Genomic DNA, 12,981 nt, shown 5'->3' on the forward strand with positions numbered 1-12,981 from the left:
TAACTTTATTTTGAAATGTGAACAAGATTGTAAGAATTTAGAAATTACTTAATAAGCTCTATGATTGCCAAATATGTGAAAGCAGAAGCTTCTGTTGGCTTCCTTGTTTCTACAAATATTGGTAGAGGGAAAAAACAAAGCACGTATGATGTCCATTTCCATAATTACACTGTTATATCACTACAACAACTACTGTTTTTTTTTCGATGACATCAACATTTCTTTGAATACTAAAATCATGCTGCTGTCTCTCAAGGTCCTAGGGAAAGCAGAGGGCCAACATCACAAGCCCAAATTTGGCCCATGGGCTCTGTTGCACAATGGATAGTGCATTGGATTTCAAATCTGTCCCATGGACATTCTGATGGCTGGGCATAGCATTAGTCTCCTGTTTTTATTTATTTTGATTTTATTTTGTTTCAAAGGGTTGAAAGAGAGTATAGACATATCCCAGGAGAAAGGAAAGAAAGGAAAAGAAAAAACTCTAGGTTATTACAAAGGCTCAGAAAGAAAAAAAGAGGACCACAGAGAGGCAAGAGGAAACTGCCTGGGCTGGACTAAAGGAAGGACTCAAGAAGGGAAGGGGGCTAAAGCAGGCTTCATAAGTCTGGAGGGTTGGAGGGGCACTGCCCAGAGGTCTGGTTAATCATTTATGATCAGGAACAAGGACAAGGCATAAAGAAAATAATGCTAGATGCTAAGAGGACAGAACTGAAGATGCAAAGGTTACCAGTCCTGTCCAAACCTGGAGAATGCAGCCCCATCGGCTCTCCATTTTTCAGAATTCCATTTTATAAAATGGGCAAAAAGCAAACTATGCAACTTATAGAATGTGCCCCGGGCTGTGAACTCATGTGCAAAAGGCACGACAGAGGAGAGTGCCTCAAAATTCCTAAGCAGACACCACAGCACGTTACATCTTGCATTCTCCAATGAACCATCATCATCAGGGAAGAAATGGAAACAATTGCTGCAAGTCTCTTCACGTATATAATATTAGATATGTATATATTACATACATAAGCATATGTATAATTGAAAAAGCCATAAAATAATGCATCCTAGTGAACATCAAAAGAAACACATATCTTTCCATTAACATACGGCCCAGACTCTTTTTTTCCCTTTTATTCAATACTGAAAACAGATCCCAGAAAAACAGATCATTTTCTTGAGTACAAAATACAAATACCGACAGAAACATTGGAAAATGTTTTTACTTTCATCCTCAAAGACAGAAAGTAATCTCAAGCTGAACAATGGAAATGTTTCTTATTCCCAGAGAGAGGGGACACAATGTAGATGGAAGAGCAGTCGTGGGCTTTGGGGACACACAGAACTGGATTTGATACTTGCCAGTTTGTATTGGCTGCGGATCTTAGCTATTTATTTTAACTTTCTGAGTCTGAATTTCCTCCCACGTCAAATGAAGATAATAATACATATCTTTTAGAGTTTCCCAGAGTTTGCTTTCAGATGGAACATCATTTCTTTTACCATCATTAGAGAAATTCAGGAAATGCCAGCAGTTAATCTTTGACTCACTAATTAAAGTTTTGAAAGCTTTTCGACATTAAATTTTTGGCTGTTTTAGAGTTTTAGAATTTATATCTTGTTCTTTTTTTTTTTAACAGCTTTATTGAGCTATAATCCACATACCATAAAATTCACACATGTTAAATGTACAGTGATTTTTAATAAACTTACAAAACACAATTTATGCCACAATCTAATATTTGAATATTTCTACCACCTCAAAAGGAACCTTGTGCCCCCATCTGTAGTCATTCTCTAATCCCACTCCTAGATCCAGACATCCACTTCCTTACCTTGATCTTTTAAAACTGAAATACACTTTCTCTTTTTATAAGTAATTTTAGTATTTACATATGTCATTAAATTAGAGCAAGGAGAAGGAAGAGTTCACTAATGTTTGATTTCACAACGGATTAATACTGGAATAGAACCTTGTTACTGTTCGAACTTTTGGGCTTCATGGTCAAATAGTCCCGGGCTTCTCACTTCTAGCTTAGCCAAACATTCACTGGACACTGAACATCTGTCCAGTTCTGTAGTGGCTGCTATGTGAGCAGAGAATTGCTTAACTTTTCTGAGATTCTTTCCTCATCTGCAAAATTGAAATGAAACACTTCAGGGTTATTTTGGAAAATTAACACTATAACATAGTACAACATAGTGTACAAGCATAATAATGGCACTTCCTAACATGTGCTGTCCAAGAGAACTTTCTGCAATGATGGATATGGTCTGTATGGGTGCTGTTCAGTATGGTAGCCACCAGCCACATGTGGTGATGGAGCACTTGAAATGTAACTAGTGATACCGAAGACCTGAATTTTTAATTTAATTTTTAAATGTTTAAAATTTTATTTCACTTTAATTAATTTCAATTTAAATATCCACATGAAACTCTTGGCTACCATATTGGGCTGTGCTATAGTAGATAATCCAAATGTCAGTTTCACTTCCAGATCAGACAAGTGAATATTAAACTTGGTGTAGATTTGGTATTTTAATGGTTGTATTAAGTGGACTAAGTGATAGTGGAATGTCCAGAGAAACATATCACTCCCAATGAATGGATTTAAGCTGGTTTCTCTCCACTGAGCTTGCAATGACTTGAGGATGCACTTTTCCACACTGCAGAAGGAACGAAGCCCTTTCTTGATTACTCTGCCAGATTTCCCGGGGTGGATGGGTGAATAGCCTACTCACAAGGCTGCCCTAGGCAAAAAGGTCTCTTAGGCAACCTTTATTTTTACAAGCCAGTTCCTGGTTTTCTTGCACATGTTTTTTTTCTCTTTCACCCTACCTCCCTTCACCAGACATATCCAGAGCTCTTTGCTAGGGCACCCAGCCTAGCCTTGCTAGGCTATGTCTCTAAGCATAGAGGCCTGGGTACTGTCTGGCACACAGCAGGACCTCAAGTTCACTGAAAGAAAGATGCTCTTGCTCCTGCCAAAATCTATCTATTCTTTGTTCTATGATTTTAGTTTTTCTAAAGTGACTGTGACCAAGGTTTATGCTTACTGGGTGTGAGATGAATTGTTAGCAATCCCACCCCCATAACATGAGTTTTTTCTTTGTTTGTTTGTTTGTTTGTTTTAGAATTGTGATTTTCAATACCTTAATCCAGAGCCCTGGATAATGTGTATATTCGCAGCACTTAGGCAGAACAAGAAACTTTTGAAATTATACCTTGGAGGTAACAATTGAACTTTGCTCTGAGGTACCTTGTATTGTTTCCAATCAATAGGTTTTCAAAAATGTTGGTTGAAAGAATAAGGCAAGTTCTTCAGCCCACTTTTATTGGACAGAAGACCTAAAGTTCAACCCCAACCATTTATCAGATTAAGCTTCATTCTTAGGCTTCAAAGAACAGCCAAGGGCAGCAAAGGAGCATATTCAGAAAAGGCCGTAAAAGGAGAAAAGCATGAATGCTTACTCATCCCCTACTTTATGCGAATCACTAACCTACAGACCTTAAATTATCATATCAACGGTATAAAGCAGGTTATGATTATCTCCATTTTACAAATGAGGCATCCGAGGCTCAAGCGGACAACCTAAACTGCCCTCCATGGCACTATCCACTATCATAGGTATCACAGGAGTACAGGTAAAATCTTTTTTTTTAATTTCCTCTAAAAAATTTGATACAAAAACTTACATTAAAATGTCAAACATTTTAGTTGCCTTTGGTAAAACAAAACAACATTCTGCAATATTTTGTTAGCATTGCTCAGACGTCAAAATTTCACTAATTTGTAATGGTGGATGTAGGTCAAGAAATGGCAATCTGAAATCATGGAAAGTGAATCATAGACTGCTTTGCAAAAGACATGTTTCCTGATTCTAAATCCATATCTCCAGATTATCGAGGTTTTGGTTTGTGGATTTCTTTGAATTTCTGCTTTGATGACAGAATTTGACTCAGCATTTCAGTTATTGGTGGGAGATTCTAAGCTAGCCTTGAAAGTTTTCTTGTTCTCTTAAGTGATAAGTCCTCCAATTGTGTTTATACTGGTTACATGCAAATTATTTCTTACAATTAAATTATAATTATAATAAATGTATAGTTAAAAACAAAGTACAGGCTTTGTCTTAATTATCTCATTAGTGGAATCTAAATTAATGGATTCTATTATAACTGTTTTACATAATTTATTTTAAAGGAAATAATTCATTTTGGAATGAATATTTAGAAAACTTAGCCAACCTTACCCTTCTTGTTATGTTGACTAGTTTGGCAATTGCTGTAACTGTTTGATTTTATATAGATTTTTCTTTCCAGTCCAAGGAGACTCTCTATGAAGATACAATAACAGAAGAATTTCAATTGACCTCAAAGTACAAAGAGGGAGTTGACATTTAGATGGTGACAGATGATTGCTAGAAACAGTGAGGTGATCATATTGTAAGCTATAAAATATACCTGAAACTAATATAATTATAATATAATATTATATACCAATTACACTTTTAAAAAAAAAGAGAGAGAGGTGACAAAAAAGTCCAGATGGAGATGGAAAGAAATTTGTATCAGACATGATGATTTAGGCACTTGTGAAAAAGAAGTTGAAATGTAGGCTGACAGCAGATTTGCAAGTCAAATCAATGGTGATGGGGGTAACAGAGGCATAATCCTTTTATATCAGGTGACTATAAGAATTGCAGTTTCATATGATTCAATCTAATACATTGGAGGATGAACAAAAGACAAAGATTACTTTATATAGATGCTACCTGGCGAAAACTGCTTTGATAATCATCGCATAATACTGATGTAAGTAACAAGAATGTAAGAAGTGCTACAGCAATGACTACAATTAGCAATCAATCAAAACCCTTCTGTGAGATTAAAGGGTAACAGAAATCGAAAAAAGTTATGATCATTTTTTGCGTCCAGTAAGAACTTTATCCTAAAGGAAGGGATGGTGAGATTATGGAGCTCTCTCTCCTTCCAGGGAAGGGAAAGTGATCACCTGCTGGGAGAAAGTAGCCTCAAGCAATCAAGCTTTACTGTGTGTAGGCCAAGAAATAACCTCATGGGACACTGAGCAGCCACCCCAGGAACCAGCACTGCCTGGTCAAAATTTAGAGCTTCTGACCAATCCACGTGACACAGGTGAGTGCCTGGGTGGCTACCCCTGGCTGATCCTGACACTGGCACCCGTAAGCATTAGCCACAGCACAAGGTCTTCATTCAAGGATGGCAGCTCAAGCTGCACTAATCCGGTTTCAGCAGAAATGTTAAAAAGGTAATGACAGCATTTGCTCAGGTTATCCTGAATGTGCTGCTGGTAGATGCAGAACTGCATGCTGGAGAGGCAACTAATAGTTTCTTATAAATTGTGGTCTTCTATGACCCTTCTGTTAAAGTGATTGACTGAGAAGTGCTTCCTTCTCACATATCCCAGAGTGACTCACAAAGTAGTTTATAAAACACTACTTTTATGTTGTGGTCTATTTTCTTGAGAATCATATTAGAGATGTAATAATAGTAAATATGTTTCTTCTAAAAGTAGCTTCAGGCAATCACTTGTATCTTAAAAACAAAACAAAACAAAAACACCTTTCCCTTCTGGCATATAAAGAGAGGAATGATACAGGTTGGTTTAGAAAAGAAAAAGAAAGTAGAGAAAGACTGTATCCTGTATCACTTCTGTAGCCTCGAAAACTTTGATAAAAAATTCTCTTTAAGTTTTTGAAAATATTTTCTATTCATAAAGTTTCTCATTAAGGGAGTGAATGTTGACAGCTAAAAAGATCCAGGTGTGTCACCAAAAACAGAAATGCTTCCCCAGAGACTGCTGCAGAGATAATGGGAACCTGAGCAAAGTATTTACTTCATTTCAGGCAGAGATCATGCCTTAACAGGTTCTATTGTCCTCAGAGCACCCAGCACAAAGCTTTGCATCTTATAAGAGCTCAAAACAATTTACTGAATAAAAAAGTGAATGAAAAGGTCTCAGGAGGAAGAGAAATGTAAACAGAGCGCCGGGTAATTCTAGCACTTCTCCCAAAGGGAGTACACACTTCCTGCCTTCAGGTATTGCTGGAAATCATGTTGGAAAGAACAGTGAAAAACAAAACCAATGTTAACTTGACAACATGATATGAAAGTTGATTTGGAAAAATTAATAGTCAAAAATTTCTCAGAAAAAAATGTTTTAAAAAGAATATAGGATAATTAGGCTTTTAACAGATATTATAACATGATAAAAATCACATAAATTAAAAATGTCTGGTGCTGGCACAGATCAATGAAATAACAGAGTTCATAAGTCAACATATATATTGATAATTAGAAGATGATACAGGAAACACTTCAAATCAATGGAAAAAGAGTGACTATACAACAAACAATGTTGGGAAACTTAACTAGTCAATTGGAGAGAGAAGGATGGATCCCTATGTATTTTCTTAAACAAAAATATATGTAATGTAAATAAATATGTACTTTCTTCTAAACAAAGAGCTATATAGCTTGAAATTACCAGCATCAACTAAAATGATGATTTTGACAGGCAACATTAAATGTTAGTAATCATTATAATTTCAAAAATGACAATAACCACTACCATTTATTGAGCACGTACTATGTTCTGTGGTTAGTGTTAAACACTTTTATTAATTGTGGTCTTTGGAGAAGAATATCTTCTGTGAAAGGCCTGGGGGCTCTAACAGAGGCTAGGTTAGTGTGAGTTTTTCTCTTTGGTTTCTAGAAATATCCCATATTTGTAAAGCCTGTAGGTCTTAGGTTAAAAACATGATGACGTAACTTAACATAGTGGTTTAAATTTAGGTATAAATGCTATTTTTGAACTATGAGACAGTGATTTGAGGGTATTGGAGAGGTGTGGTGGGTACTTTACGCACACACAAAATGCTGGTACTCTAGGTAAGAGCCAGGCCTGCCCCAGTTACCCCACGGAAGAAGAAATCCTCCACAGTTTAATGTCACCGAACTTGCCTTCCAGGCCATTGTATCATTGTATTCCTTACACATTTGCTATCCCTCCTTAGCTCTTTCGGGTCTTGATAGCAGCTACATAGTGCCCAGCCCTCCCCTTCTGCGTGGACCAACCCCAATTGGAGTTTGGAGTGGTAAGAGCCCACACCCTTCCCTGTGTAGTGCCCTTCCTCCCCAGTGGGTTCAGAAGTGGAAGGAGATGAAAGCAAGCCTTGTTTTTTGACTCCCATCTGATAATTCTGTGTTAGAGCTCATTAGGATAGAGGAAAAGAACTTATTCTTAGTTCAACCTTTGAAACTAGAAAATGAGACTTTAACTGGAATAAAAGAGCACTTTATAGACATGATCTAATTTAGTCATCATAAAAATTTTAAGAGGTAGAGTTCATTATCAATACTGAAGTAATAAACAAGGCTTAGAGACATCAAATATGTCCAAGGTCATGCAAATGGTGAAATGTGAACTCTGACATAACTGACTCTGAAGCCATTGCTAACAGCTAATAACTAAGCCCAGCAGAGGTGCTGGTAGGCATTGCTGGATGAGCAGATCACTGAGACCGAAGGCATAAAAAAAAGTAGAATTTCTCTCCACCTGCCCTCTCCCCGTGCATGCGCGCGCTCTCTCTCTCTCTCTCTCTCTCTCTCTCTCTCTCTCTCTCTCTCTCTCTCTCTGCATTTAGATTGAACTGCCCATTACTGAGCATGCTATATTCTCTCCAGTATCTTAACTTGATTTCTCTCCAAAGAGCTTTTGAGATCTTACAGATAGGTCAAGCTGCCCGCCATAAGTCACCCAGCCATTAGATAGTGAAGTCAAGACTTGCATTTGAGGCAAGGGCATCATCTCATGAATGATCTTGATGATTTTTCTGAGGTCTGTTCTTAAAGATTTCTTCATAGTGCCAGGAATTAGATCTTCAAGTACTTGGTGATAGGGCATTCATTTGAACTGACATTAAAATACATACAATTGACCATTACTAAAGATGTGACTATCAAACTTGTGGATTTGCTCTCTGGTTCCTTCAGGCCTAGCCATTAAGCTCATTAATATACCCACAGCGATCAGAGAGGAAATCCACACCTGCTCATTTTTTTTTGTTAGAAACTTTTAGACCAAACAAAAAACAATGTTAAGAGATAAAATTATTGATTAGAATGAGTATGGGAGAGATACTAGGATTTAATTTATTCTAATCACCTTTACTTTTCATTAGGAAATGTAAAGAGAAAGAACGATTATTCATATGAGGTCTGGACTAGAGTAAGCAATTCAGAGTTGGACTTTGAAGCTAGATTGCCTGGGTTGCAATCCTAAGGCTGCCACTCACTCGATGTTTGCTTTTGGGCAGATAGTTAAACTTGCTATGCTCAGTTTCCTTTCTGAAAAGGAGCATATTAACTGATTAAACTGCTGTGAAAATTATGTACTCAGAACAAACAGTGTAAGCGCTCAGCAGAGGAATCGCTCAGTACTGGTTAGAAGTACACGTCACTCGATAGATTTATCCTGGCTTTTTGTTTCTTGGGTGAGCCCAATTTGCTGTTTCTAACCTCCCTCTAAAAATTGGATAAGGATATAAAGCTTAAATTAATCAAAATGAGGAAGAATTAAAGGTTTTGGTAAAAACTTTGGTTGGGCAACTAAAGGTATTGGCTAAATGAATTTTAGAAATCAAGCTGGCTTTATTCTTCCATATTTTTTCTGCCCAAAAAAGCTGTGTTTTCTCAGGAGGCATTCCGTCTTTGGGAATAACTTAAAGATGATCAGTTTTGTTTTTTTTATTTTTGTTTTGTTTTTCAGAGAGCAGCATGAATAAGACTAATATCCTTTGCCTGTGGTGCTGATATCCTTGACCCACTCTACACTCAGTTGCGTGGCAGCTCCAAATGACAGATATGGAAGCCCTCCTCTCTAAGACTTCACTGCCCAGATGAAGACGGCCAGGGTTCAGGACAGTCACTAATCACAGACCACAGTCATGCCCTCTACTATACCCCGGGTTTCAAGTCCAGCCCTGTCAACAAAATGAGCCAATCTATCAGAGACTTTTGATTCCCAAATGGGTTCAAAGAGTCACCTTTGAAACAAGACACTCTTTTCCCTTCCAAAAGCAGAATATGAGCTCTCTGGCCACAGGGTATGCCCTTCGATGAGGAAAATAAGGTAGCAGTCACTTTACTCAGCTATATTTTGCTTTTTTAATCTTCTCATTCTTTTTTAACTTCCTTGTCATATATGCTTAAAAAAGTGAAAACACTCCCATTTTATTTTACTTTATTTTTTTAACGCCTACAGCACCTGGTATTCCTAGGTGGTCTCCCATCCAAGTACTAACCAGGCCTGACCCTGTTTAGCTTCCGAGATCAGACAAGATCGGGCATGCTCAGGGTGGCATGACCATAGAAAACACTCCCATTTTAAACCTCTGCTGAATTTATTAAACATATGTCTTTTGTTATCACTCTCACTCTGCATCTTGATAGATAAGGAAAAAAATTCATGAACCCTATACTTCTGTAATTCAAATGACTGGATCTAAAATAAAATAGTAAATGTTTGAATACCATAGTCTCCATTGTTAAGTATAATGATGGTTGTAGAGCAAACGCTAAGTCCAGGTGAAGGCAAGAGCCTGAGAGGAGAAGGGGGAGTTCATATCAACACATAAGAGACATGATATCCATTCAGTGGGAAAGCTTTTTTCTAATGGGACTCATCCTGAAAGCTCTTCTCCTACCTTCAGTATTTCAGGGGATATAAAACTCCTTCCATGCTGCCATGACAAAGCTCAGAGAAACCCACAGTGCAGAAGAGGCCAACCCTGAGAACCGCAGCCAGCACGGGGCAGGCTGACATGGAGGACAGAGGCACGACGAGCTCTCCGGTGCTGCGTGCACCTACGCACCGGGTAGTGGAAATAGGAGAGACGAGTCCGAGAAATTCAGTTCAGGGAGACTCTGTACCTTAATAGGAAACTTAGAGCAAATGCAGACACAAATACTAAAAGTTCTCTGCCAAACAAGAGGCAGAAAATATAAAGCCTTCAGATGAGAAAGGAACATTCCAGTGGAAGTGGCCTGAGAAACAGGACAGCATTGAACCTGTAAATGGTGCTGCATAAGGGTGCTGGAAAGATGGGGGTGCAGAGACATTTTCCTTATGTTCCCCAGGGTGACGGTGCTACCAACACCCAGTGACAAGTGACCAGAAGTCAGTACTCAACAGCCTTGCAGAATCTGTGCAGCTTGCTGCATGCAAGGTAGTGCAATTATGCTTAATTAACTGCTTGGTCCTGACTCCACAGTTTAGTTTTAGTCACTCATACGAAGCATTTTGTTGTCCTTATAAAGGTCCAAATAAAAGTGTTGTTAAAAATATATATGTGAACCAGGTGAATCTAATGGAATCTACCAGGTTCCAGGTGTCCCAAGAGGACTGAGCTGGTAAGTGGCCCTCCATATACAAACCGTACTTATAGATGTCCAGCAATGCTAGGGCATGTCTGGTTGTCTGCCATCTACTATGGGATTCAAACTGACAAACACTTATTGAAAAATTAGTATGTATAAGTTCTGCGCTAAGTGCAACAGTAGGCACAAAAATGAATAAGACATGGCTGGTCCTTGCATAACAAGAGCTCATAATTGGATAGGGCAGGCAGTTATGAAGGAAAGCATGAGACGTGCTATTAGTAAAAATACAAATTCAATTATGAATCGGAGAGAACAGATTAATTCTGTTTGAGGGAGCACAAGATCTCTGGGAGAAAGTGGGGGTGTTGTGCAGGGCTGTCAGGAGTAGGCTGTATAGCAAAAGACATCAAAACAGGGCATTCCAGCAGGGAGGGCAGCAAGAACGATGAAGTTTGCAACTCTGTGGTCAGTGTCGGGGTGGGACTTGTGGTGGACACTAAAAATGTAAAAGTCATGTTTCTTGCCTTTAAATAGTTTACAGTCAAGTTGGGCAGATGAGATATGTGTTCACGAAACAAAGCAATTCAGTACTAGAACTATGTTATTTTTAAAAAGCAATGAGGGCCACTGCTTTTGTAGTTGCAACAAGACAGAGGTCAGTCTGAAATGGCTGAGCCTCGTGGAGAAGGCAGGGCTTGAAGTGCATCTTAAGGACTGAAGTGGGTAAGAAAAATGATAGGAGATATTTCAAGAAAAGGTTGAAGCAGTGGGAGCACAGGCATGAAAGCAGCACCTTGCTTTATGTGTTGGAGAATGAGAAGTTCAGAGGTTCGTGTTGAGCAGTGGCTGGAAATAAAAGTGTAGAGTGGAGTAAATGCAGATCACAGCAGACCAAGAAAGCCAGGGGGACATGTTTGCAGCCCTCTGGTTGTGGGGAGATGGAGGGTGCTGCACTTGAGTGGGAGTTTCAGATAGAAACGGGAGCATTAGGAAGCTCTGGCTAAAAGTGTGAGAGAGCCATCAGAGAGACTGATGGAGACAATGATAGGATAACAGCAGTGGAGAAAAGGAGGCAAAAGTAAACCAGAAACACATTTCAAAGAACATATTCTAAAAATGGTGGACAGATATAGGAGATACATACAATTTATTGACCGTTTAGTACGTGCTAGGCACTGTATGAGATGCTGACTAAAGCTGATAAAGGAGGTGGGAAAAAAATCTTTTAATTTAATCATTTTCAACTTGAAGACCAGTTGTTTTCAGTTTGTTTAGGTTTTTTAAAAAAATGTGTTAAATCTGTCAACAAACTATCAGCACTTATCTATCATCTGTTCAGCAGAGACAAGGAGAAACAGATGTCAGAGTTGATAAAGACAGAAAATGCAGTAAAGGTGGGAAAGTTTTAAAATATATAGAGTCCTTTATCTAACAAGTCCAAACAATCCTCAATATTAACTTCATATTTTATAAAAGGTTCTTCAACTTAAGTTGTGCAGGTTCAAAATGATACTATCTATAATACTGCAAAGTTAAAATTAGTAAATAATCCTCCCCACTAGAAAAGATCACAAAGGATTTAAAAAGGAATGTAGATTGAGTTTTGAACATTGTTATTGAAACATGGTCTGGTACTTGTTCCAGAAGTTGCATAAAAATTGACAATGATGGACGAACAAAATGCCTCACTGGGCAGAGGCTAAGGCTTATATAAATTTTGAGAATAAGAATTTGAGAAACAAGCTTTTCTCATTTTAAGTAATCACTGGTTTACTGAACAAATTCCAGGGAACTTGGTTTGTTTGCAAATTACAAATAGATTGCGAATCTATTACTACATTACAAAATTGGAACTGCAACAGAACCTATCACCATTTAGCACAAAATGCTCTAAAGATGTGGAATGTGAAGGAAAAGTGAAGCTCATTTTGGGAGAACACCCAAACTTTACCAGAGATCCAATTACTGCGCATGTTGTCAAAAAGCAATCCTCATGAGAATAAAGTGAATGCATCTGAAGTTGGCAACGTTCTTCTTAGCAGATAACATTATCACTTGTCTGTTAATGAAATGCCAATTTAAGCTCACATGAAAACTCTGCAGCAAAAATGCCCCCATCGATGCCCCAGCAAAGTACCCCAGTGAAACGCTCCTCAAGACATGGAAGGCTGTCCACAACCAACTTCTACCTCAGATGACTAAATGAAGAAGCGCTCTTCATAAATATTAGAATTTTGTGTTCTATATGGGTGGCTAGCAGGAACCTGAGCATACAGCGAGAGGAACTGAAAAGCCTCCTGTCTGAAAATAGAAACTATTAACAATTATTTTAACCAGACAGCAGCATCCAAAGGCTCAAACGAACTATCTGTATGTTTCTGTATACAGAGTCATCAACCGTCCTGAGATATGTTCTCCTATGGACAATTAGAAGCCTATAATTGATTGTATTTTGTTTTTGTGTTTGTTTTTGTTTTCGTTTTTTGCTCCGGCCATCAGGAAACTCAGAACTAAGTTCTAACTTTCCTCTCGGTACAGATCTCCTATCTTAATTTATATTTCCA

At 38.1% G+C, this 12,981-nt stretch overlaps 1 protein-coding gene and 1 pseudogene across 4 annotated transcripts in view; both read right to left on the bottom strand.

Moving 5' to 3' along the window:
• The window catches only part of CACNB4 (calcium voltage-gated channel auxiliary subunit beta 4), a 212,717-nt gene that overhangs the window by 50,574 nt on the left and 149,162 nt on the right, over positions 1–12,981 (bottom strand). The gene's annotated exons all lie outside the window — the stretch shown is intronic.
• Positions 9,291–9,409, bottom strand: LOC120597261 (uncharacterized; annotated as a pseudogene).

This window comes from Pteropus medius, unplaced genomic scaffold (assembly GCF_902729225.1).
Source record: "Pteropus medius unplaced genomic scaffold, Ma_sr-lr_union100, whole genome shotgun sequence".
In the NCBI taxonomy this organism is placed as follows: domain Eukaryota; kingdom Metazoa; phylum Chordata; class Mammalia; order Chiroptera; family Pteropodidae; genus Pteropus; species Pteropus medius.